This window comes from Jaculus jaculus, chromosome 4 (genome assembly GCF_020740685.1).
Source record: "Jaculus jaculus isolate mJacJac1 chromosome 4, mJacJac1.mat.Y.cur, whole genome shotgun sequence".
NCBI classification, from domain to species: Eukaryota; Metazoa; Chordata; class Mammalia; order Rodentia; family Dipodidae; genus Jaculus; species Jaculus jaculus.
Window position 1 is genome coordinate 174317460 of NC_059105.1, and position 27181 is coordinate 174344640.

The following is a 27181-nucleotide window of genomic DNA, read 5'->3' on the forward strand; positions in this document are numbered from 1 at the left end:
GCCTTGTTGGGTTCGTTTTAGGTCTACTTCAGTGATGAGGTCTTGGGAGCCTATGTGTCTCTGGATCTCTGGTTTGGTAGGAGTTGAGTGTTCTCTGTGTCTGTCTCCTTCACCCTTGTGTTGGTACCAGGATCACCAAGAAAGCAGCACTCTTGTTCATTTCCCCAATTACTCTTGGTTTCAGCTGTGGTTCTGGTGAGGTCCGATGGGCTGATTCTCTCATTAGGTTGTGTGTCCATCTTTCCTTCCCTTAGAGGTGCAGCAGGTTCTGAAGTAAAACATTTTTTTAAAAAAATGGTCATGAGAACATCTACTGATTTTATTTTATTGACAGCTTCCATGATTGTAACAATATCCCATGGTAGCTCTCTCCCTTCCTCCACTTACCCCTTTGAAACTCCACTCTCCATCATATCCCCTTCCCTTCTCAACCAGTCTCTTTTAATTTGATGTCATAATCTTGTCCTCCTATTATGATGGTCTTATGTAGGTAGTGTTAGGCACTGTGAGGTCATGGATATCCAGGCCATTTTGTGTCTGGAGGAGCACGTTGTAAGGAGTCCTACCCTTCCTTTGGCCCTTACATTCTTTCCACCACCTCTTCCACAATGGACCCGGAGCCTTAGGAGATGTGATAGAGATATTTTAGTGCTGAGCACTCCTCTGTCACTTCTTCTCAGCACCATGGCACCCTCTGAGTCATCCAAACCAGGCCCAGAAAGCTAAATATCACGTGTTCTCTCTCATATGTGGATCCTAGCTACAAATAATTGAACTTCTGTGTTAGTAAGAAGAAAACTTAGTAACAGAGGCCAGTAAGCTAGAAAGGAGATACAAATAGAATAAAAATGGTGGGTTGGGGGGCTTAATAGCATGGTATTGTAAATATATAAGAAGAACAGATTAGTGGGGGTGAAAGGCCTAAGTGAGGTCAGGGGAAGACACCAAGTAAAGGAAAGGTAGAGTGAGGGCTAATCAAAATCTAAGAGGATATAAATAAGTCATATAGAAACCTAACTTTTTGGATAATGGAACACTCAGGAGCCATAGGTTGTTAATATAGAAGACTTTTAGTGCCAGGGTTGGGTTATGTTCCAGTGAGTTGTTGGCCAGGGAGGTCACTGATGCCAGCCACAAACATTATAGGCCATTGCCAAGGCCCTTGGTTTCCCACCAGGACTAGATAGTATGACCCTGTTGCTGAAAATTCCAAATACTTGGGCTGCAAGGTCACTGGGAAATCATGCTGGAGCTGAGCTGAATCCTCCTCCATGTATACCAGATGACAGGAAGCTAAAGAACATCTACTGATTAAAATCATAGTTAAGAAAGACCTTTTTTTTTTTTCTCTAAGTTGGCTTTTATAATATATGAACTTGATGTACTGCATGACTTTCCTACTCTGAAGCTTGATAAATAACAGATAGTATATATTAAGTTCTCTTGAAGGTCTTAGCACAAAGCTTACTAAGGTGCCATCTAATTGTTACTCAGTAGACTTAGAGTATCACCTAATAACTTTCCATTTTTACACAATACTTTATAGACACAAACTTGTATTCTATAACCTTAACATCTCAATCACAACTTACTTAGTCTTCCCTACCTCACAAGATGGGCCATTCCAACACCATGAATCAGCACTTACCTCTGTGCAAAGTGCTTTAAACACTGAAGAATGACCCTGGGCACCCGAGCCATGGTGGCGAATCGTTATTGGCCGATTCTGCATTCTCATGTATTTCTATTGACAATCTCACACATGGACACATTTTGGTCATAATACACTCCATTTACATGTTTTGACTCCCCCCATTCCCTTTCTTCTTCCCACCTAGTCGTTCTTCTGTATTAATGTCTTTTTCCTTGTGTGTGGGTGAGACCCACTGAGCTTCATTAGGATAACCTTCATGGACACAGCTAGGACAATTTATCAAAGGCAATGGGTATTACCGGTGGGTATATCACTGCAGAAAATGTTTCCTGCCACCCGAGCCACTATGGTGTGCTATGACCTCCTCCACCACCCATTATGGAATGTTAGTAGGCACAACACTGTGTGGTTCTTGTGCAGGTTATAACTGTCACTGTGATGTCACAAAGGTAACATTAATTCTGTACTTTTAGTTCGCTTATAAAAGTGTGCTTAGAACTACAAAGTCAACATGGCACCGCCATGCTCACTGGCCATCTGCGTGAGCAAACGTGCACATTCCCGGTCGCTGGTCTCACGGTATAAGCAAGCGGCCCCCTGGGTGTCTGCTCAGTGTCCTGCCTTTCAAGTGTCTGCGCACGATTTTGCGGTTGGAAATGACAGAAGTTCTGTCTAATGTTCCCTTATGCGAGAAGGATATCTTTGTCCTATAAAGAAAAGATAAGCTTTACCCAGCCATGACTTTTAATTCTGCTTGCCATGGATTCAATGCTAATAATTCGGCATACATTGTTAAAATGTGTTTTGAGCAGAAAGACACAAAAGAAAAAGTTGTATACTGATTGGCTGAAGGAAATGAAGATAAAACTCATAAGACTCTGATCTTATATTTCCCCTAAGAAAAATGGTTTAGCATTAATTAATGCAGTGTTTTGGAAAATGTACACTGCAACTTATGAGATTTAACTGCATTTTTTTTCTTAAGAGAGGCACAAGCTGGAGTTAATATATGTGTGTGTATGTATGTATATGGTAATACATAGTATATAATGTGATGTAACCTAGAGTATCTGAGAAATTGACTGATGAATGTAGCTACAAAAATAGCATACCTCAAGCTTTTTAATACTCAAATATCTGGAAGCTATCTATAGCAAGGGTTTGAGGCTAAAACTAAGAGAGAAAGCTAGTAACTAACAAGGCACTATAGATTCCCTGCTCCTCCTAGCCTGTGCCCATTCACCAACCTGGGCTTTGCTTCCTATATACTTGTGATTATTAGGAAGTTAGGACTCTGACTATTCAAATGTGGTCTTGTTATTAGAGAGGCACCAAAGAGCATGAACAAAGTTAAGCTAGAGTTAAGTCTATGAAATAAATAAAGAAATCAGTCTTGACTAATGTGTGATGTCTAAACCTGGAATAATTGTTAATTAGTAATGATTACACCATTATATCACACAATTCAGAAAAAAATCATTATTAGTTTTCTATCATAACCAATGTATTTCATACTGGGGAAATACAGTAAAGATAAGAATTACAAGCATTAACTCATCCCCTCCAAAAATCTCAATTTCTCCCAGTTGTAAACTGGCCTGCCCCTGTGTGAGAGTAGTTTCTAGCTTTTCATCCAGCAAGAACAGTACTTATCCAATGTGAGCATAGGATACAGGAAGTAAAAAGATAAAAGGTGCTATTGTGGCAGACTAACTAGTTTTAAGGACAACTAAAGGATAATCTCAGAATATACTCATAGAATATACTGACAGAAACAGAGTTGATGAGTCCTTTTGTCCCCAGCCTTAGCAGGAAGTAGCAGACTGGGCATGTGTCATTGTGGTCTCAGCCTAGGGGTTTCCAGGTTCTTGGTATCTTATCCGGATAACTGGAAAACACACACAACAAGAGACTTTATTAGTAACAAAGCTATAGTACAGGTTTGAATACACTTTCAAGAGGGGCTGTGGGTCATGTGAGCCAATAACAAGGAAGGGGCAGTTGTCACATATACAGCTTCAGAAGATTCTCTACTTTGGTGGACATACTTGAGTCTCCATTGAGTATGTCCCTTCCCATGGTGCAGCTGGATTTTTTCATTGTGTAAGATCAATAAGATAGGTAAATAAGGTTTCTCCCTAAAAAAGTATTCATGTAGACACAGTTTGCCTTAGTGCCTATGAACCCCAAAACACTCCAGGCCCGATAGTACCCTGTTTTCTGATTTAAGATATATGTAAGATTATGTTTGGATGGAAACTAGCCTCAGAAGGGGTCTAACTGACAGTTGTGATAAGTGAAGATCATATTCTATTGCTTACAGTTGGATATCTGTGCAGCTAGGCCCAGATGGGGGCACCAGTTTGCCAACAGATTGCTACATGCACTGTGACAACAAAGGTGTTTACTGCCCAAGCCAGGGGTGTCCAGGTTGCTTCACGGTGCTTAAGTGCCTTATCCTATTAACAGAAACTGACCAATGGGCACATCAACATTGTTAGATGCTGTTTCTAAAACATCAGTGTAGTTATTTCCAGATTCCATGGTCCCATTGAAACATTATGAGAATGTGGTTTCTGACTCTGCAGCTCTGGAGTAGTATCTGAAACTGAACGTCCAAGAAGCCCTCGGGGACTCTTGGTGATGCTCATTGGTAAACATTTGCTTCCTGTAGGCAACTCCACGTTTCTGGGATAACTTCCAAACAGACACAGTTTACGTGGGGATAGGGATTGGTTTCAGGCTTACAGGTCCAGGGGAAGTTCCATAATGGAGGAAGAAACTGACCCTCTCTCACAGATCCCTGCAGAGAGAGACCACCTCCACATAGCTAGCACCACAGGCAAGCATAAGAACTGGCATCAAACAGGGACCCCAGGTAAAACTCAGACCTCTCTGCAAAGCTTTAGGCTTGGCATCTGACCCGCCCCCAGTGACAGGTCCTCCACATGTCCCCAGGGACACCTCCTCCAGCCAAGTGAATGGAAATACCAGGTACAAGCTTTAATAAAACACCTGGGTCTATTCAAAGTAACACAGTTCCAGTAATAGAGTCAGTAGTCTCCGAGTAGGCTGGGGAATCTTCATTTTAGCCAGCAATGTAAAATATCCCAATGCAGATGGTATTCAGACAGCATTTTTATACAATGCTGATTTATGAGCTCATAAAAATTTCTTCATTAGCAGTCTCTTCTTCTAAGATTAACACATGTTTTCTAATTTCTGCCACCTGGACATTTTTTAAGTACCTTATAATTTTAGGAACATGCAAAATACGACTAGAGAATAACACATTGTGCTCAAATTAAAATGGAGTTCAGAACATATAGCCAAATTTACTTATTTGGGAACAAATATTTAGTCAGCACTTATTATTAATTAATGTTGCAGGTGTTATGTTAATGCTGGGGTTACAAAGATTATAAAGGAAAGATCTCAGCTTTTTAAATAAGCTATTTGAAATAGAAAATATATACCTACTGGTAGGCTGGCAAAGAGGTAAACACTGAGGAATTCCTGGTCTCGAAAGAGCTAATCTCATGTGTTTGGAAACTCCTGCTGCAACATCTATAATTTTCCATTTGGTCTACTATGATGAGTTCCAAAATTATCCTGAAAACTGTAAATGTGTGTCCCATATGTTCCTTCCTGTGTCCCTTTGCACTGGGATCACTTAGTATACAATAACAAAGAATTTCCTCAGCAGATCTTGGGTGTATTCAATAGAGTTGAATTTCTGAATCCCAAGAGATATTGTTGAGAAACTTATCAAGGATCTCACAGCAATCTGAGCCTGATGTTGTTTTAGAGGATTTGTCTTGAAACGTGCAGCTCGCTCTAGGCTTTATTCTTATTATTCAAATGTCTACAGCAGTGCTAATATTTTCCCATTAAAAGGATTAAGACTTCATTAATAAAACAATGTAAAATCCACAAAGGCCTTCTTCCTTCCCCTCTCTAATCTGATTTCTAAGTCAACTCTATTAAATTAGAGTGCAAGAAATTTTATACTTAAGATTGCTCCTAAATGTAATTGTGCTTTACTCAAACAATAAGGTATTTTTTGCTGTTTTGTTTTGTTTTGTTGTCAGATAACCATGTCAGATAGTGAACACAGAGCAAACAGTTCCAATAAAAAGTCATTCTAGTTGCAAATGAATAGTGTCATTTCTCCTGGGTGAAGTCCATGGTCTGTAACATTGCTAGCTCAGAAAAGATGGAGACAATTCTGTTGTTTTTCATTTAGTTTTCAAACATGATCAGTTAACCTTAAAAATGCCAAGTAAATGCCACAGAAAGAGCAGCAACCTACAGTTTTTAGAGGAAAATAATTCCAGCTTTATTTCTGCAGTTTCAAAGACATGAATGTGTGGGCTTGGGGTAATAAGTCAGTGGAAGGTGCTGAGCTGATGAGGGTGTAAAAGAAAATGAAGATCGTGAGGCAGGCTGCAGCCACGCTAGGAAGTCGCTTTGTCAGTGCTGTACAGAACAGCAAATCATGCCATGTTTTTACCCCGACAGCTGCATTACAGTAACACTATTCCTACAGGGTTTTTCTATATGACTAGAAAATAAAGTTTTCTGTCTGCAATGTCAGATAGAGTACAGCTTCTCATAGCTGCCCCAACCAGCTCTGTGAAATAACCATGGGGCAGGGGTATCATGAAGTTTAGATGCTACCCTACCTTGCCTGGTGACATCAGCCCAGGACTAAGGCAATGTAGGTCCTGTATGGCTACTTCCATCCCATCAAACAATATTGTTGTGGGACTAGAGCGATGGCTCAGCATTTAAAGGTGCTTTCAGGCTAGAGAGCTGGCTTAGCGATTAAGGTATTTGCCTGCAAAGCCAAAGGAGCCCAGTTCAATTCTCCAGGACCCATGTAAACCACATGCATAAGGGCGTGCATGCCTCTGGAGTTCATTTGCAGTGGCTAAAGGCACTGGCATGCCCTTTCTCTCTCTTTCCCTCCCTCTCTCTTCTCTTTCTAAAATAAATAAATAAAATAAAATGGAAAAAATAAATAAAAGCACTTGCCTGTAAATTCTGATGGCCAAGGTTCAGTTCTCCAGTACTCATGTAAAGCCAAATGCACAAAGTGGTACATGCATCTGGAATTCGTTTACAGGGGGAGGAGGCCCTGGTGCATCCGTACTCCCTCTCTATCTTTCTGTCCCTTTCTCTGTGTCTCAAATAAATTAAAAAAACATAGTTGTGTTTATGTCATTTAGTTTCTAGTCTTCAAGGTTGAGGGGGATCATCATGATGCTGAAATAAAGTAGTGGCTATCTCAAAACATGCAAAAAAAAAAAAACCCTTAAAAATGAAAATCAATCTGGGTGTGGTGGCGCACGCCTTTAATCCCAGCACTCAGGAGGCAGAGGTAAGAATGAGGCCACCCTGAGACTACATAGTGAATTCCAGGTCAGCCTGGACTAGAGTGAGACCCTACCTTGAAAAGCCAAAAAAAAAAAAGAAAACGTGGCTGAAATGATAAGGACTCATTTACATATAAATATTCCAAACTGTAAATTTGACCTTTCAAAACGTTCAGCTTTGCATTCCATGTCTCTCTAATAGGTGTCCAAATTATAGTAATAATCAAATAAATTAGAATAAGCAAATAGTGATATTCTTACTAGCCTGTTCCATGCATGTTACTATAAGTAATAGCTACTGAAATCCTCAAGCTTTAGTAAATTTTGAATGAAAGGAATATTTCAGAGAACACTGCTTGATTCATTTTCACATTTTGAGAAAAAAAATGGAAACAAAAACCATACATTTTAACATTGAAATGCATTTAAATGTAGAACTTGCAATATGGTAATATAATTATACTGACGTCTTCAGTGAGCACTAACACAATGGTAACACATAATTGAATAGCTCCTGTACTACAAGAATCACAACTAAACCAGAAGACAAAGAGCCCAGTTTTTTCTGACTAATCAGGACTGGTGTTAATTAAAGAAGAGTTCAAGATAATGACTTCTCATTACTACCTGATAGATGGAAATAGATTATTCTTCTTCTGGGCAAAATAGCAATTAAATAACTTTTTTAAACAGGGTTTATTTTCAGAAGGCTTTCTTTTATAATTGATGAAGCATTTGGATAAAGGTCTCTTTTGAAAAATCATCTGGAAACATGGATTTCATCAAAGGCTATTTATTCTTTAGTGTTTTGCCACATGTTGGTGGATATAAACAAGAAAAAAAAGGAATTTTAACAAGTGGTAATCAGAACAAAATTGACTTGCATTATTCTGTGGGAAGTTCGCTTTAAAGAACGTGGTCTATAGAAGTGATTAAAGCACCAGTTCAAATCCTAGTTGCTTCCACCCACCAGATCTGTGACCTGAAGCATGTGTCTTAAGTTCTGTGAGATGGGTGACTGGGGTGCATGCCTATACACCAGCACGTAGAAGGCTGAGGTAGGAGGACCAAGAGTTTGACACCTGGGCTGGAGGGAGGGCTTAGAGGTCAAAGACACTTGTTCGCAAAGCCTGGTGGCCCAGGATCAATTCTCTAGCACCCAGGTAAGTCCAGATGCACAAAATGGAATAACTAGCAATCATTTGCAATAGCAAGAGGCCCTGACACTGCCATACTCTCTCATTCACAAATTGAAAAAGGGCTATGTGTAGAGTTCTAGGTTCTAGGGCAGCCTAGGAGCTATATGACGCTACAGAAATAATAATATAACACCACTCTAATAAATAATTGTCATCATCATCCCCTTTGTAGGTGATTGTAAGCATTAAGCATCTATGTAACATCTGCTGTGCAGTATGTGGCACACAGAAAAAGCTAAGAAATGAATTAGTTTTCTTTTGCCACGTACCAAGTCACCACAAGCTTAGTGGTTTAAAACAGCTAAGTTTTATTTTGTCACAAGGACCAGGTGTTGGAAGTCAGAAAAAGGCCAAGGTGAGCTCTCCATTCCTGATATTAGCAGAGGATTCCACCTAATCTGGGGTCCCGATCATCTTTTTACATCTTTGGTTGTGGGCAAAATTTAGTTTCTGAAAATCACCGCTAGATTTCCCTACTTCCTGCCCTGTGGCCTGTCTGCTGTGCGGTGGCTTGTCCCTTCAGGGCCACAGGAAGGCATCTACTGCTGCATGTCTTTCTGTCCCTGACTTTTCCCATTTCTACCTTCCAAGTTCTCTTTAAAAGAGCATTCACTTCCTTATGCCAGCCATTCCCAGGAAAATCTTTGGATGAAGTTAAGGCTAGCTGATGTCAAGCCTTCATCACGTGTCCTCTATGCCTTCCCCTTGGCCACTTGACATAAGCGAATCATGGAAGAGATGCACTCACCTGAGCTCAGGACAAGAGAGTCACCCCAGGGAATAGTAGTTGTGGCTTGCCTTAAAAGTCTGCACAATAAAGCTGATATTCTCATTATCTTTGCTTTTACTAAACATTAACTGGAATGTTTGAAATACTTTGAGGACATGATTGAGAGAATCTTGACCTTTTCTGGGGTATCTGCATTCTAAAATACTAAAATATTCCTAAATATACATTCTTAATTTTTTAATTATTTATTTATTTATTTGAGAGCGACAGACACAGAGAGAAAGACAGATAAAGGGAGAGAGAGAAAATGGGTGCTCCAGGGCTTCCAGCCTCTGCAAACGAACTCCAGACGCGTGCGCCCCCTTGTGCATCTGGCTAACGTGGGACCTGGGGAACCGAGCCTCGAACCGGGGTCCTTAGGCTTCACAGGCAAGCGCTAAACCGCTAAGCCATCTCTCCAGCCCTACATTCTTAATTTTTATTCATTACCTGAGCCAATTGTGCCATTTTGTCCTTTCCAAGTGTTTACAATAGGGTTAAAAACAAGGGTCACGGTCAAAAGAAAAACAATATTATTTTAATACTCAAATGTAGACTTAACAACATTCTGCTTCTGAGAGAAGTGAAAGAAGTACCTCCAAAAATTGCCACCAAAGAAAGCCCTGGTAATTATTAAAAAACACTAACTATTAACATTCCTAGATTGACAAAGTATAACCAGTGGCTGAAGAGACGGTGAAAGGAGTGAAGGGCTTGCCACACCAACATGAAGACTTGACTTTGGATGCCAGTACTTGAAAGCTAGAAGTGGTGGCTCACATCTGCTCTGCTAGCACTGGGAAGATGGAGACAGGAAGATTCCCCAGGACCTTCTGGCTAAATAGGATTGCTCATTAGCTGGGCTAGCCAAAGTATGCTCCAGGGTCAATGAGAGACCCTGTCTCAAGGAATAAAGTGAAGGCTGAATGTGGAAGGCACATTGGTCAACTTCTCTCCTCCACACACTCATGCAAACATACCCACACATGTGTGTTCCTACACGCATCCAGGCATGCTTACACATATGTAGGCATATCTCACAAATGTACCCAAAATTATTACCTGAAAAATAGAATAATATCACATACATGCCTATACAAAAAATGATCTGCAAAAAATTAACACTATATTCAAAAGAAAAAAAGTGAGCTTTTAATTATTTTGATTTTAAAGAAACAATTTATGGGATTACCTCTTTGAGAGGAATGTGAAAGTTGTCAGCATAAAAAAGTGGAGTTGCTAAAGTGAACATGGACAAGAATAATGAAGAAAGCTGGGAGTTATGAGGGGAAATTCAGGCAGTAATATACAAGACTCCAGTAGAGCCAGATTCTCATACAGAGCCCATAGTAATCTCACACAAAAGTGCTTCTACTGAAACCTCAGGCAGAAGATTAATCTATGTGGCCAACCATCAGTGATCCAAAATATCAGACATAATTCTCCTCACTTTTGCCTTTAGAAACTTCTTATGTGAAAAGAGAAGATTCTCAACCAAAAGTAAGAATAGCATTAATATAAGGGTGTGAACATTAGCAGAAGTGCTTACTGGGCAGTTTGCTAACCATAGTATATACATTGGGCCAGACAACAGCAGACGTTATATCTCTGTTGCTCATGACTACCCCTGTTTTAAGTTTTCAGTATCAGGGATGTATTTCCTTCCCATGGAGTGGGCTTCCAGTCTATTTAGAGAGCAGTTGGTTTCCCCCATAACAGACGTGCCACTATTGCGCCCGTTGGCTCATTTGGCCTGGCTGGACAATTATAAGTCTTGCAGTGTCCACTGATGAGTATCTTCACTGGTGATTTCTCTTTCTCCCATTGAACTGCATGCAGAATGGCTTCTTCCAGCTTTCTGTCAGCTGGTTGACATGGAGGAGGTTATCAGCTCAGATCCAGCAAGATTTCTTAGTGGCCTTGCAGCCCAAGTATGTGGAGTCTTCAGCAATAGGGTCTTACCATCTATTACTGGTTGGAAACAAAGGACCTAGGCAATGGCCTATAATGTTTTGGGGGCATCAGGGATCTCCCTGGCCAACAGCTCACTGGAAGATATCCCATCCCTGGCACTGAAAATTTTCTAGCAACAATCTACAGCTCCTGAGTGTTCCATTGTCCAAAAAAGGAGGATTACATATGTTTTATTTATATCCTCTTAGATTTTGATTAGCTGTCCCTCCACCTTTCCTTTACTCAATCTCTTCCCCAGACCTCATTTTGGGCTTTTTCACCCCCATTCATCTATTCTTTTACTTACATATATTCAATGTCATCCTATTAAGTACCCCTCTCCCTTCATTTCTCTTCCCTTTCTATCCCTTTTCTAGCTTACTGGCCTCTGCTACTGAGATTTTTCCTTCTCACACAGAAGCCCAGTCATCTTTAGCTAGGATCCACTTATGAGAGAAAACGTGTGATGCTTGGTTTTCTGGGCCTGGGTTACCTCACTTAGTATAATCCTTTCCAGAAGCATCCATTTTCCTGAAAATTTCATAACTTCATTTTTCTTTACTGCTGAGTAGAACTCCATTGTATAAATGTGCCAAGTCTTCATTATCCATTCACCAGTTGAGAGACATTTAGGCTTCTGTTTTCAGATGGCAGTGACCTTGGGATGACTCAGAAGGTATCACAGTGATGGAAAGAAATGACCACAGTGCTCAGTACTGCAATATCTCTATCACACTTTCCAAGGCTCAGGATCTAATGTGGAAGAGGTGGCAAAAGAATGTAAGAGCCAAAGGAAGGGCAGGACTCCATACAACATGATCCCTCCAGACACAAAATGGCCTGGATATCCATGGTCTCACAGTGCCCGATACTACCTGCATAAGAACATCATAAGAGGAAGAAAAGATCAAGACATCAAAAGTAAATGAGAGACTGGTTGAGATGGGGAGGGGGAATGATGGAAAGTAGAGTTTCAAAGGGGTAAGTGGTGGGAGGGAGGGTATCACCATAGGGTATTTTTTATAATCATGGAAGTTGTTAATACAAAATTAAAAAATAAAAAACTTCTTATCTCAATTCTTTCATGTATGACCATATTTTATTAGGAAATGCACATTAATATTCCAATGCTCTCTTATTTCCAAATAAATATTCTTTGAAGAGTAACTCTGCTGGTTTTTGTGGTTGTTATTGTCACTGTAATCAAAATTATGTAATTCAGAAAATAATAATTTGTACTGAATTAAGTCATAAGTAGGGGAAATCTGTAGTAATCTTTCCAGAGAAAGTAACTTTTATAAATATCATAAGCATATCAAAATGGAACCATTATGTTTGTGATGCATGTACAATATGTATGTCAACCAGTCCATTTTATGCAAAAGAAGTTAGGCAAAGGGAAACATTTTTAAAAACTCTGACAGGAAGAGGTAAATTGTAGAATTCATTGGGTAAGTTCTGGAGCTGAATGAGGAAAGAATCAAATTATACATGCTGACTGAATTAGAGAAATAAACTTAAGGTGGGATATCAAGATCAAAATGCCCAGTAGAAAAACAATACAAATGAGGAGACAGTGGAGCAACAGAATATGCATCTTCCGCTTATACAGAAAGTAGCCCTCTGGCATCAGTGGGAGAGAGCTGCACAGTGACCGCCTCTGAAAACTCAGTGCCATTTCATAGCAGCAATTTCTCCTGAATGAAATGCTGCAGATTGACTCGCCCTGAGGGACACAACCTGATCAAACTAGGCTCAACTTGGAGAGATGCTCAGAAGCATTGGAAGTTTCCTGAAGCAGATAAGAATGCAACTGCAAGCACATGAGATACAAAAAAAAAAAAAAAAAGTGACATGTGTAGAAGAATTCAGTGAAGTGTGCGTGGATCAACAGAGGACTGTATTTACAGCCGCCGCCATTGCCTTGGCACGGTCCGTGCTGGTGGATCAGTCTACTCTCAGTTTGTCACATTGACTCCCTTGGGCTTTGCAGCCTTGAGGGACTTCATCCAAGGAAGGGATGATTGTGTTTGTTGCCATTGTAAACACGCCTGGCTTTGTAGTAACTACTTTTCCCAATGTTAGCCAAGGAAATGAGGTAATGGATAGAATAGAAGCACTAAAAGAGAATTAGAGAGAAAAAATTACTTTTCTCAATTTTTCTCAGAATTGTTAAATGTTTTATTTATTTATTTATTTATTTATTTATTTATTTGATGGAGGCAGACATATATATATGTATGTATGTATATATGTATGTATATACATATGTGTGTGTGTGTGTGTGTGTGTGTGTGTGTAGAGAGAGAGAGAGAGAGAGAGAAATAGAGAATGGACACTCCAAGGCCTCTAGCCACTACAAATGAACTCCAGACGCCAGTGCCACCTTGTTCTTCTGGCTTACGTGGATCCTGGGGGATCAAATGTGGGTCCTTTGGCTTTGTGGCCAAGCACCTCAACCAGTGAGCCATCCCTCCAGCCCATTTTCTCACAGTTTTGTGAATGAAATGAAAAATGAAAAGCTTTGTGGCCAGTGCCTTCATCTCTGTCTCTGCGATTGGTTGAATTTGATACCCTTGATAAGAAATCCTGGAAACCTATGTCTCTAGTACCAAACAGGGCAACCAGGAGTTTAGAGGTGGAACCAAGGAGAAGGACTTTCAGGTAGGAAGGTCACCCTGAACTCTCTGCAGCTGGCCAGGCTCATCACGCAGGTCCTTCTTGTTCTTGGCTGTGGTGAGATGATGAGGTAGGGGCAGGTGACACTGCCAGCTTTGAGCATGGAGGAAGAGGACCATCAGCCGAGGAGTAAGGTGGCCTCTAGAACTAAACTAGGCGGGAAACATCCCCTTCCATGATCCAGAGAGAGTCACCACTCTGCTGACATTGATCTTATCCTAAATGATGCCTGCGACACACTTTTAACTTACCAAATGAAGGATCATTTGTTTTCATTGCATTCGGTGATAACTGTGTGGTCATTTGTAAAGACAATAAAATACTACTGTAACTACCAAAAACAAATTGGCAAAACCGACCATGAGTTAACATATAGTTTTAGTGGAGGAGAAAAAGATAGAAAATTGAGAATAATGAGAGAAAACATCCACCCATTCTCCCATTTCAACCATTCCCACACTGGGATGACAGAGTTGGGTCATCATAACAGGGTCCATTATAGGGGAATATTCCAAAAGTCTGGATCAGCGCTAGAATTTAAATTCAAGCTACAGTACAATGCCAGGAGCAGAACAGTAGTTTTCAATCAAGCTCTTCCTGGGCAACCCCAAGGGCATCAATTTTGCATGCAAGCAGTTCCAAAGTTAGAGCCTGGGTTGACAGCAGATCTTCAAAGGAAGATAACCTTTACAAAAATCTTAGCAAAGTATGCATCAGCTCTCAGGATTGTAATGACCACCATCAGTTACTTGTTCCTCCAGGATACACCAATGCTTTCTAGTATCACACGCCATTACACATGACAAAAGTGGGAAAGACTGATTTTCCAACTGCTGTCTAGACAATATGTGCATGAAGGAGCTCTAAATCTTCGTTGCAGCACATTCCATCACTGATACTGCAAGCAGAGATATCCAACAAGGAAACAAGAGTCTCACATGGAGATAATATCTGATTGTTCACTGACATAATGCCCATAGAATATTATTATTCATGCATATAAACCCACAATTCCTGGAATATTGAGTGCATTACTAAAATACCCCCTTTTCAATAAAGTAAAAATAAAGAAGGTATCTTAACCATAAGTATATTATTTTCAATTATATTTAGGTTTATATGAGCCAGATAAATTTGCTTTTATCCATGGTCACATCTTAAATGAGCTCTTAAAATATATTCTTTTGGTGCTACTGTTATAACTGAATATTAAAATTATTAATTATAATGTAATATCCCATATCTATCTATCTATCTATCTATCTACCTATCTATCTATCTATCTATCTATCTGTATTCTTTTGTTTTCCATTGGATCAAAAAGTAAAAAATTGTAAGCCAAATTCTCTTATTAACTTATCTATGAAGTGTCATGGAAATATAACTGAAATAAAATGAACTTCACTTTATTTTCTATTTGTTTATTCATTTATTCATTTTAGGGTATTGTTTATTTGTTTGTTTTTTGAGCTAGGGTCTTGCTTTAGCCCAGGAAGACCTGGAATCCACTATATAGTCTCAGGATGAACTTGAATTCAGGGCAATACTCCCACCTCTGCCTCCCTAGTGCTGGGATTAAAGGCCTGCACCACCACACCTGCCTCATTTATTTATTTTACTTTTTGAGATAGCATTATACTGTGTAGCCCTGGATGACCTAAAATTCACTATTTAGGTAGTGGTTATGGTGAAAGAAAGTGCTGTGATGACCCTCACTGCATCATCAAGGAATCCTCAAACTCACAGCAATCCTCCTGACTCAGTCTCCCAAATATAATGATCATAGGTATGAATCGCAAGGCTTAGTTCCACTTGATTTTTAAAATTCTTCTTACTTTTAATAAAGTAGCATTGACAAATGTAGAATTAGAAATGAATCAACTATGAATCATTTTATAATTATTCACCTTATTTATTTTTTAAAATATTTTATTTATTTGTAAGGAGAGACTGAGGAAGAGAGAGAGAGCATGCAACAATGTACGCACCAGGGCCCCCAGCCACTACAAACAATTCCAGATACCTGCTCTACTTTGTGCATCTGGCTTCACATGTGTACTGGAATGGAACTTATATTTTTAGGCATTCGCAGGCAAATGCCTTAACCACTGGACCATCTCTCTAGCCATACTTTATTTTTAAAATAAACAATAATTGGTATCACTGTCCTTCAAAAATAGCTGCATTTTGATGAATAAATTCATGGGCAGCCATGGATATCATTTTGCTGACACATACATGAATTTTGTCTCATTATGGGATGATGTTATTTGCAGAACCATCCCTGCATTTTCCACAACACAGCTAGTTTCTGAAACCAGCCTGTGCTGTGAGAGAGGGAGATGCTTCGCAGCATCTGGAGTGCAAGACCTGTCCCGGGCGTCTCCCTAATGAATCAGCTCATCCCACAGTCTTTGTCCAAACCTTAAATGAATTAAGTGTTTGGCTGCCTGATAAGTGGGATGCACCAAAAGTAATTGAATGTGGTAATCGAAAATTTGTTAAACCTGTCACCGTGCATCATTATCTGCTCTAAATCCAACACAACACAATTAGCTTACAATACTTAGAGCTGAGTCAAGTCCACATGTCACGGATGGGTGCGCAATGCACACTCTTCAGTAAATTGAATTAGACTCCAAGTAGATGAGCAAAGTAAAGGGTGTGTATGTGAATGATGCAAGTAAAAAAGGCTCAGGATTTATGAAGTGCTAAAACTAACTCCTCAAGCCGTGTGGGCTAAATGACCTTCATTACTCCCTCTTAACCAGCAAGTATGTCATAGATTTGAAAAAAAAAAAACCTAAAAATAAATATCTCCTTAACACTGATCTCCAGCTTTTGATTGACTTTTTGAAAGTAAGTAATCTGACATGTAACAATTAATAAGTAATAAGCACCATTATTTTCTATTGCCTCCCAAGAGTCTTGAAAACAAGAGGGGAAAATTAACAATCAATAATAATTGTCCCTTTGATTTTGCAGAAAAAAGACTTAGGGAAGGAAGGTCCCATCATATTCCCTTAGTTGATTTATTTTTATAATAAAAAATTAGTTATATGAAGATAGAACTTCACTACAGAATTTATTCAATGATGGAGAAATCTTTTGAAATAATTTATAAGGGTTCATTTAGCAATAAATAATAAAAGTGTAATGGCCTATAATTTATGACAAATTAGTTTACACATTTAAAAAGGTTGCAGGGGAAGATATGTGATTTGAATAATGAATGGGAAATGCCAAAAACATGATTATATGTTTTTGTTTTGGGGGAAATGTAAAATAGGAAACAGGACAATCTTGTAAATCCTAGCATGGGGGAGACATAGGAATAAGGCAGTTCTGAAATATGAAGTCAGCTAGTAAAGGCCCAAAGAGAGGTCGCCCTGCCTGTCTTGGTAAACTTGGAATTCAGCGTCTGCTTCAGTCTCATCCCTCACTGACAACACTTCCCACTTCTTAACCAGTCTGACAAACCTAGGTATGCTGGCCCCCTTGGTTCATCCACTTGAATCAAAAAACATCCAAGGCATTAAGACACTGCCTGCAAAGCCTAAGGTCCCAGGTTCAATTCCCCTGTACCCACATAAGCCAGATAGATACACAGTGGCACATGATTTGGAATTTGTTTGTAGTGGCTCTAGGCCCTTGCTTGCTCTCAATCTCTCTCTCTCTCTCTGTCAAATAAATAAAATATTTTTAAAATAAAAATTAATAAAAACAACCAATCAGCTCCCTCCCTTGATCACCTGAACCTGAAGATGAAGCTCATCTCAACAAGCTGTAAAAAGGCTTGGTTACCCCCTGTTCCTCCTGAAGCCTGACCATCAGTGTCCCGGTTCTGGTAAGCTCTTCCCCCTCCTCAGCCTGAATGTGATGGGGTGGGCGAGGGCAATTTCCTTCTTCTCCTCTTGTGACTCTCTTCTAAGCCACAGTGCCTTCACTAACTGATCTCTGAGCTTCTGTGCTTCCTCTAATGTGGAGGAAGCCTTATGCTCTCCTGTCCCATGTGTTCCTCTATCTGCTCAGTTCTCTGCTGGAATGGACAAAGATCTAATTCCAGGGAATCACAGGCCAAGGGGGCAAAAGCATAAGTAACCCTGTCCCTGGAAATCCCACAGCACTAGCTGTAACTGTTACAACATTCTACAGGAGGAAACACTGAACATCTTGACATGAAGTCATCAAAATGCTACGTTATAGCATAGAAGGTGCAGATATGCACAGTGTGGGCTAGAGTTTTAACCAACGTGAAACTAGATGTAAACCATATACATGAAGTGTCTGTATTTTCTGTTAAGATACCAACTTTTCAGTCATGGTATCTAAGAAATAAAATTTATCTTCTGAGCCATATTGTTTTAGTTTTGGTGACTATTTTATTTTACGCATACTGAGTTATAAAGGAGAGGACACACTGGAGGTTTTTAGAGACCAGACTATTACTTTTTAATATATATATATATACTTGGGGAACTTGAGAGGACCAAATTTGCTCCAGTGTATAGGTAGGCCTAAGTTTCAGTTTCCCAGAGAGGTAGACAAGACTTCTGGGACAAACCACCAACAAAGCGCATGCCCAAGGTGGTGGGCTCTGGGGGCTGAGTCACTTCCTGGAGACGTGTCCGAATTCACCCAGGCTTGTCCCTTTCGCCCTTTGCAACCCTTTCATACCTTCTGCCCCAACCGAACAGAGATGTCCAACTATAACTGCCACTTGCCTAGCCAATCATTTTAAAAGATGGCCTAACCCATTGGAACTCCCCTAGTTGTGTTTCCTGCTCCTCTCAGGGTCTCCATTTTGTATAAACGGTTGACCGCCCCCGCCCCCCCCAACCCCCCACCCCCAACCCCCCCCCACCCCCCCCACCCCCCGCATGCTGGCTGATTCTACAGAATAAACACTCTTTGTTTTTACACACTATATGAGTCTGGGGTCTTTCTTCAGTGACTCTCAGACCCTTACATTTTGGAGCTTGTCCCAGGTCACTGGGAACCCCCAAATTCAATAATAGAGCACTTCCAGGAGAACATTTGGTTCTCCACCAATCGATGAGTTGGGTCACCCCCTGTGTACTGTGTGCCTTTGGTCTGCTCTGGTCTTTGTTTCATTTTTGGTAAATTTGGCATCTGGGCACAATATGGAAGTAAGGCTGATAAGCCAGTAATTACCTCGAGGCCAGGGGTTCTGAGGTCTCGCCAGACCACCTTCTGATGGAGCCGGAGAGCTCCAGTCTGACTCTGGTTTTGATAAATACCTATGGGCCACGCCTGTTTGGTGGAGCCCTCTCACAGGATAAGCCAGCCGCCATCTGCAGCATTTGAGTGTCCTTTTCACTTTTTGGGAAATTTGCTTTTGTGTCTGTATGTTTGTGTCTTGTTTGTCCTTTTTCTGCTTTCTTGTGAGACACCATGGAACAAACCATGAGTTCCACACCACTGGATCTAGTCCAGTCACACTTCAAGGATTTCCAATGTCTGTCAGACAATCTGGGTTTAACAATATGGCCAGGAAAACTTATCTTTTGCAAGAATGAATGGCCAACTTTCAATCTGGGAAGGCCAGGGGGAGGCACCTTCCACCTTCCCACCATTTACCAAGTGAAAGCTTTTGCAGGTGTTCTTCACAACGAGGGAAAGAGAATGGGTGCTAACCACAGCCCAATAGCCGGTTCCAGGGCCAAATGGCCAGCCCATAGCAGTCCAGGCTCACATTGATGTGTCTTTTCCCTTGATTCACCGAAGTGGGACCCTAATGACCCTGCACGTGAGGAGAGAGCTGTTCAATGAAACTCCTCCCAAAAGTCTTTCACTTTCACATGTTCACCTCCCCATTTGCCTAGGTGCCTTTGGTGACCATGGCCGGACCCTGGAGGACACAGGAACCCTCAGCTGGCACCTGAACAGGGACCCTATGAGACAGACAGGGTGGGTGGGTGTCCCAGAAGGAATGGGAGACGTTGGCCCTTGCGGCCTTGCCTCCACGTTTTTGAGGGCTGGCAGGTTTCTCTTTTTCCTCCTTTATTTTCAGTTTCCACCATCACATGGGACCAGACATAACAAACTGGCAACTGGTGTCTCTTGGTCAAGGCCACTCTTCAGTATTGACTGAAGGCCAGCCGTCCTCTGCCTGGATGCCAATAGCCCATTAGGCGTTGGCAAAAACCCTTGATCTATTTCTCTTTCCTCTATCACATGGAAGCTCTTTTTCTCTTTTTCCTCCTTTATTTTAATATTGTCTCCTACCAAAAGAAATCTCAGATTCATGGAAGAAGAGCTATGCTGAAACTTTGGGGAATTAAGCTCTCTCAGAGGGAGGCTGGCTCCTTTTGGGAAATCCTCCAGGACACCTCCTGGATGATTTCTGGGAGTCTATGTGGCCCAGACATGTGGACCCGAATAGCTTATCTGGCTAGGAAATGAAAAGCTCAGGAAGGAAATTTCCCCTCACTCCCTTTAAGCAGCAAAACCTCAAGCCGGCTTTGCACGCACTCCAAAGCGGCTCCAGTCAGAGGAGCCAGAGTCAGGCGGCAGGGGCACACGTGCCCAGACATGGCGTCTCTGCCCGTGCAGGTACCATGTCTCCGCCTCCTTCTCCAGCAGCTCAGGTGGTCCCAGGATCCCCCTCCCCTCCTTTCAGTCCCCCCCGAGTACCCCCTCCTTTCTCAGTGGCTCCCCAGTGGTCTGAGGTTGCCCCTCCCCTCAGGTAGCCAGATGTGGACTCCGGCAGTCGTCTCGTCCAGTCTTGGCCATTACCGCCACGTGTGCTAGACCGTCCTTGGGCGAGCACCCGGGAGTGGCGCAGAGCTGGAACTGGGCAGAGCTGATCTCAGGTGCATGCAAGCCCTGCCCAGCCACCAGTGCAGGCGCCAAGACCCCAAAAAGTGGCAAAAAAAGTTCACATTTTAACTAAACCCTGTGGTGAACTGAAGTGTTATGTAAACAATGTCATATTTTGTTACTTGATATCATAAATATAGTAACTGAGTTTATGTTCTAGGTCAACTTCAACTTACGTAGGGGATTATTAAAAACAATAGAATTCTCTCCGAAGTGGTAACTTATAATTTGTCAGGTATTTTAAAATAATAATAAAAGATTGGAATATCCTGCTACTTAAAAGGGGGAGGCAACTAACCTGACTTCTAGGCCAGCCTGCCTCAAGATAGCAACAAAATCTACCTTAGTTACTCCTAATAAAATCATTTCCAAGTATGTTATTGGTATTAATGACATAAAATTGTCTTTAGACTACTTGCTTCTTAGTGAGTAATAGGATTAATCAATTGGTGTAGTTTTTCTTAATAGCCTTATAAGAAAGGTGCTTAATAATGGGGTGAGATAAGTTAATTGAAGGAATTGGGAAGAAATTTTTCAATGTTGGGACATAGAGTGCTGGTTAAAAATGTTTTTTGACTGGAGCTTTGACTGGAGAATGTTGAAGTATGTGGGTAAAGATGTGCATGTGTAGGAAAGAATTTTCAGGATAAACCTAAAAGATATGCCTAAAGTTAGAGATTTTTCAACTGCTTACAAACTGTCAAGGAACAAAAATCTAATTTTCAGGCTAAAATGTGTTGGGATAGCTTGCATAAGCTTTATCAAATTTAAGTCATGGTAAAACATAAAATTGTTTTATGTTATTAAGAATTTCTCTGCTACATAAAATGGATAACTCTCAAGATTAAGCCAAAATCATTGGTTGTCAAGTGGTGTATTTTCTTTCAAAAAACTTTAAGTCAAGGTTTATATTAGAATTTAACTAGCTGTTTTAGCACAAAAAAGACCAGATTCTGCTATATTGTATGTTAATTGACTGTCTCAACTAAGACCAGTGCTTATACCAAACTTAACCCTTAATATATATTCCCTACTTTAAGATACAGCCTCATGCTCAAAATGGTCCTCATCTGAGAAAAATAACATTCAAATTCTGATTCTGTTTCCAATGTTCTCTGTGTAGTGGGTACCCCACACAGGTACCTAATCAAAAATGTTTTCAATCACAGGTGCTAAGACTTTATACTGTCTTATTTGTCCTTTTGTGACAATTTCTAGGTTAAATTAGTTTGTAAACTAATTGGTCTAATTTTCAAGACTGGTAACAGGTTCTGCCTATATTTATAGATGTTAGATATTTAAAGTGTAAGATCTGCCTCCTTCCTATGCCTCAGATATATGGCGTATGCTTCCACAGTACAACAAAAATTTAAAAGGTTGGACAAAATGATTTCAGAAGCTTTTGTGCCTTTCTTTAAATAAATCTATTTCAGTAATCAAATGTGCTCTATATGTACTTACTTCCAGGCTGGTGTAACTTCCTTTCTAAGTGTGTTAACTACCTACGTAGAAGCTAAAGCCAATTGAACTCATCAGAGCAAAAGGGGCCGATACTCTGTCCTGTGCTCCCAGGTCATGAGGCCACTGGAGATGATGGGACACTTCTACACTAGCCCCTGGTAAATCACCTGTCTTCCTGAGTAGGGAGGATACAGAGGCCCAAACAAAACTGGAGTACAGTCTGAAACAGGAGAGTCATAATTGAGGAGCAATCAGTCCTCCTGACTTCCCAAAGAAGGGAAAACTACTTGGTCAGCACAACCTGGATTCATCCTAACAGACAAAAAACACTAGTTAGCTACAGGGCTACTCCTGGGTCCCTAAAGTCTCTTTGGAGAGCTATTAGTGACCTCCAAAATCAATCCTTAGTTAAATTTTGGCTAACTATATGGTCTTGAACACTCAGAGAGAAATGTATAACCAAAGATGAAAAATACCTTAAGTATATAAATGGCCTATTAAGTAATAAAACAAGAGCTTTCCAATAGGGGAAACAAACAAACATTAAGACATCTTTCCCCATAGTTCTAATTCTATAATGAAAACTATAGATATCAAAAGGGTTAGTTTCAAATCTAGAATATATAAATAAGTTATTTGTACAGCCTTTCATGGCACCCAGTGGCTCTCTATTATCAAGGTTAAATGTGGTGTATATGTTTCTGATAACTCTGCTAATATCTCACCTGTTTTACAAGCCATGTCAAATACTATTGTGCCATTTAATGAAGAGTTCTGGAACAAAGTCTCAGCCAGGTCATCCTCAGATGGTCCTGAGACAATCCAAGCCAATCTGCCTGGATTTCCTCAACCTCAAAAAGGACCAGTTTGCTGTCTTCTCACTTCTCATTAGCTCTTTACTTTTATTCTTTCTCCTCAACAGTCTCTTCCAAGACTATCTTCCTATGCTCTTGGGTCCATGGAAATACTTGCCTTCTCTGGGAGAGACTCTAACATCATCAAACAACCACTTTGTGTCCCATTCAGCAGGAAATAGTAAGTGATCTGATGTATTCGTCCCTTGTCCCCTAAAACAGAGTGTCTTCACATGGGAGGGAGAAATAAAGGGGAATAGAATTAGGGTGACTGGACCCATGAAGGTAAAAAAGACAAGAAAATTTTTCATATCTCTTGCCCAGTTCCAAAGAACTGATTTTCCATGTGTACTCTAAGTCCCTGGATCTGTAAAGGACAGGCCTCATCCATCCTCTTTGATGCAGGTCAAGGTATAGCTTTCTGTCTGTCCAGCTGTAAGCCAACCAGAGCTGAATGCCTGCTCAATATTTCCACAATCACAGTTGTGTCAAGACACCTGCTCTCCTTTGGTAGAAAAGGAGTAATCACCCCATGCATAAATATTTCCTCTCACACTTATTGTTCCCCAGTCTTAATTGCTTCACAAGTGTATCTCTACAAAAAAAGAAATCAACAAACTCTGCCTGTGCCAACTGCATGCACCAACAAAGATCTTTATCCCTCTGCTGGTGGGCCTTGGTGTGACTTGTCTTTGAGTGCCTCCGGTGACCAACAGACTCCAATCTCTCCAGAGACAATTGAACTTATGAGTTATTAACTCTGGACTAAGAGACGCAATCAGAAGGCTCTCTGGAAAGGCCCTCACATGGCAATCTTGACCACGCCCACAGCCATGAAGGTTGACAAATCAGAACCTGGATACATCACTCCCACATAAAACCTGCAAGGATGAAAGACCAATCAACAGTTGCACCACCAACGGGAGAGGCCTCCTGATGACCCCAGAAGGATGGAAGTTTCAGCCCCACCCACTGGACCCAGTAAAGCTAAGACTTTACAAATTTTGATCTTGATCTCTGCTATGGGTTTTGGCCCTTACTGGACCTAACCCTCATGAGCCATATAACCTCACATGGGTTGTTACTAATACTGCTATCGGGACGGTTGTTAATTCCACATCCCACTGAGCCCCTGTTGAAACTTGATCCCCTTGGCTCACTACTCTCTTTGAAGCAGTGACAGGGCCCCTGATGCTACTCACCCTCATCTGTGGGCTTTATGTCCTTAACACTCTCATAAGATTCATCAAAAAATGCATATCTACTGTTAAGCTTGTGATATTAAAGTCCCAATATCAACCCCTAGACTGCTCTCAAGGATTTGAGATGGAACCTATCTCAAGGGGTGAATGAAAGGATCAAATTTGCTCCAGTTTATAGCTAGGGCTAAGTTTCAGTTTCCTGGAGAGATAGGCAAGACTTCTGAGAAAAAAACCATGAACAAAAGGCATGCCCAAGGTGGTGGGCTCTGAGGACTGAGTCAGTTCCTGGAGACATGTCCAAACATGCCCGACGTCCCTTCCATGCCTTTCATATCCCCTCCATGCCTTCTGCCCCAACCAATCAGAGATGTACAACTGTAACGGCTGTTTGCCTAGCCAGTCATTTTAAAATTTTACCTAACCCACCTGGAATTCCCCTAGTTGTGTTTAAAAGGGGGCGGTGGGCTCCTCTCAGGGTCGCCATTCTGGATAAATGGTTGACCCCACATGCTGGCTGATTCTGCAGAATGAACGCTCTTTGTTTTTACATACGATTTGAGTCTGGGGTCTTTCTTCAGTGATTATCAGACCCTTACAGAAATAAAGACTATTGAAAAGATTTTGTTTGTTTCACCCAGGCATTTCTGGTTGCATTTTCTAGATCTCTCTCTCCCTCTCTGTCGCGAGCACTCTCAAAGATGATTGGTTGAGAGGATTCTGCCCATGAAGGTCAATAATACTCAGACACTGGTATACTCGCAAAGGAGTTTACTGGGATGAAAGTCACACACAAGCAAGTCCAAACTATCACAACTAATATTATAGCTAATATAATATATAACCAAATTATATTCATCACTACTAACACAAGAATATTTCTAACGAGTCTAACATGTATACAACCTGATATCGCGAAACTTGGGATGCAGTATCGCGAGACTCGGTCTCAACGCGAGACTCGGTCTGCGAGATTTCTGACGTTTTACAACCTGGTGGCGCGGGTCCGTGCTCCGACTTTTCTCTCGGTTAGCGGTGTTTCAAGGCGAGTCTCGGTTGTTCGGACAGCGTGTCGGGCAGATGAATTCGGATCGGTGATGCGTCTCGCGGAGGTCTCAGTCTGGACTGCTGAGCAGCCGTTCAGTCAGTCATAGTGTCAGGAGGACTGGGACAACGGCTGCTGAGCAGCTGGGGTTTTTGTATTTTCCACTACTTATCTAGGGTTCCACACACACCTTCTGCTAATCTCTTACTATGTCATTGTACTCAGCTTACTCTTAGTTTTTGCTTACAAAGTTTGACTTTGCATTTTTACTCTCACACACAAAGAAAAACGAACTTATTTATCTAAACTGTCCCTGGACCATATGCTGGTCCTTACATGCTCATAACACTCTCTCCCTCCCTTTCTCTCTCTCTCTCTCTCTCTCTCTCTCTCTCTCTCTCTCTCTGTGTGTGTGTGTGTGTGTGTGTGTGTCTTTCTCTCTCTCCCTGTGTGTGTGTCATTTCAGCACATTTTCAGCCTGTTGTACATGTTGGAACATTTTTCTCTTTTGCTCATTTCCTGCTGCTTTATAGCCTGGCTCCTTAATCTCACCAATAATAGCTGCCAATCTCAGTACAGAACTTATTGCTCCTAGGAAACTTTCCAGAGATAGATAAACTCACCCTTCTCTCTTGTTGTCTCCAATAAAACATGATTACTTCTATTAAAATTCCAGCTACTTTTCTGATTTACACTTTAATCATGTTTTGAAGACATCAAGTTTTAGTTGAGCTGTCAACATTATGGTTTATTGACTTTCAAATCGATATGTGACATATTTAATTCTAATTTTTAATTTATTTATGAAGGGATACTTTTTAAAATCTGAGTAGCAGCACTCATAGTTTATATAGAAGGTAGAAAATATCCCACTGAGTTGGTAGGCTCATTCAAAGACTCATATTCAGAACTAGAGGGATGGCTCAGCAGTTAAGGGGCTTGTCTGTGAAGTCTAAGGATCCAGGTTTGATTCCCAAGTAAGCTAGATGTACAAGATGATGCAGGTGTCTGGAGTACATTTGCAGTGACTGAAGGTCCTGGCATGCCCATTCTCTATATCTCTATCTACTTCTTTCTTTCTCTTCCTGAAGTAAATAAAGTACTTTAAAAAAAAAAAGCAGACTGATATTTGTCTATAAAATACTACCTCTTTTTTCTCTTTAGTTATTTCCCTTGCAATTTGAAAGGTAGACCTGTATTTAAGGAATTATCATTGCTTTAAATTTATTAATTGGCAAGCACTTTTCTTCAATAGTGGTTTATCAAAATGGAGAGATACCTCAGTTGCTAAAATGCCTCTCATGAAAGAATGAACTTAACTTAATCCCTGGAATTCATATTTAAAACAAAATCTTGGGCATGGCAATTATTTTTTATTATTAATCCAAGGGAGGGATGTGTAGGCAGATAGATCACTGGCTAGCTAATCTAGCCTAATTGGTGAAGTTTATGGAAATGAGAAAGCCTGTCCAAAAACAGTTGATGGTGCCTAAAAATATCCCTAGGCTATTTTCTGTACTCCACACACACATGCACACAAGATTTACCTACACACTCATAAGTACACATGTTTTAAAAAACAGAGGTTTATAACATGTAATATCATCCAATTTCAGTTGTCTTTGGCTTATCAGGATTTAAGTAGTTAGTTTGACCTGAGTCATGACCCTTCATTTGCATGATCATAATGGAATACTGAGAGTATAGAAAGACATTATGTCTGGTGTACTTGAGTAGCCCTGGATAATTTTTATGTTCTACAAAAATAAAATAATTTCCCAATATGAAACCTCATCGGAAAGTTCTAATAATAAAATTTTTAAATTTAAAATTCCATACATGTATGGTAATATAAAATCTTAGCTCTATTGATGTTGAATAAAATGTTATTTATTTTCTGAAAGTCCTCAAAAGTTATTTAATATCTAAATAGAAGACACTACAATTGCTTCATTTTCTTAATGTACAATGTTCTCTGTAGAAAGAATTCAAAATAAGTATTTTTTTTTCTTTTTTTTAGGCAAGCCCAACAGGCTGACCTTATTTTTTTTTTTAATGTGAGAGAGATGAGAGAGATGGAAGGAGAGAGGGAAAGATGAAGAGAGGAGGCTTGACATGCCAGGATCTCCAGCCACTGCAACAGAACT